Raw genomic sequence first — 1,338 nt, 5'->3', positions numbered from 1 at the left:
TACAAAAACAATACAAGATAAAAGCAAGAAAACATTGAAAAGACTAAAATACACGTTTAAGATAAATATAAAATTAGTAAAATAGAATAAAATAAAAGGGATAAAATAAAGTCAAATAAGATCGGGAAAGGCTCTCCTATAAAAGTATGTTTGACTTAAAAGAGTTCACTGACTCAGCCGACCTGATTTCCTCAGGCAGGCTGTTCCAGAGCCTCAGGGCCCTGACAGCAAACGCTCTGTCCCCTTTAGTTTTCAGTGGAGACTCTGGAACAGACAACAGACCTCTGCCCGAGGATCTCAAGGTACGTGCTGGTGTGTATGGGACTAAAAGGTCAGAAATATCACAAGGCAAGAGGCCATGAAGAGCTTTAAAAGTGATCAATAAAATTTTAAAGTCAATTCTAAAACATACTGGGAGCCAGTGTAATGAAGCTAAAATAGGAGTAATGTGGTCATATTTCTTTGTTCTGGTTAAAAGCCTGGCAGCTGAGTTCTGGACAGTCTGGAGTCGATCAGTAGATTTTTGGGTTAAACAAGTGAAAAGACTGTTGCAATAATCCAGGCGTGATGAGATGAAGGCGTGTAAAATGGTCTCCGTGTCCTTAAAAGTTAACATAGATTGAATTTTTGCTATATTTCTAAGTTGATAAAAACATGATTGAACAAGCTTCGTGGTGTGCTGCTCGAAATTTAAATTACTATCAAACCAGACACCAAGGTTCTTTGCAACAGGCTTAATGTGATTTACTAGGGGCAGTATTTGTTTTGCCATCTGCTGGGACCCAATGACCAGGATTTCTGTTTTGTCTGAGTTCAGCTGAGAGGAAATTATTTGACATTTGTTAACTTCACAAAGAAAGTTCTTAAGTGAACTCAGCATTCCAGGGTCTGTGGATCTGATGGGCAAGTACATTTGTGTGTCATCAGCATAAATATGAAAAGAAATACCATGTTTATGGATAATATGTCCAAGGGGAAGCAGATACAAGGAAAACAAAATGGGACATAAGACCGACCCCTGAGGCACACCATATTTAACTGGACAGAACGAAGAGACATAGTTGTTTACAGACACAGAGAACCTCCTATTTGACAGGTAGGATGAAAACCGTTCTAGGGCAGTACCAGAGATCCCCACCCAGTGCCTCAGTCTGTCTAACATGATGTTGTGATCAATGGTGTCAAAAGCAGCGCTAAGGTCCAGGAGTACCAGGACTGAGCACATGCCTTCATCAGCAGACATTAAAAGGCAGTCTGAGTGCTGTGGTACTTCCTGAAACCAGATTGAAACTATTTTCCAGTACAGTGAGCAGCTGTTTGGACACAATTCTTTCTAAA

The sequence above is a fragment of the Micropterus dolomieu genome, linkage group LG19, assembly GCF_021292245.1.
Source record: "Micropterus dolomieu isolate WLL.071019.BEF.003 ecotype Adirondacks linkage group LG19, ASM2129224v1, whole genome shotgun sequence".
In the NCBI taxonomy this organism is placed as follows: domain Eukaryota; kingdom Metazoa; phylum Chordata; class Actinopteri; order Centrarchiformes; family Centrarchidae; genus Micropterus; species Micropterus dolomieu.
The sequence above is the reverse complement of the archived record's forward strand: the minus strand, read 5'-3'. Positions refer to the sequence as shown.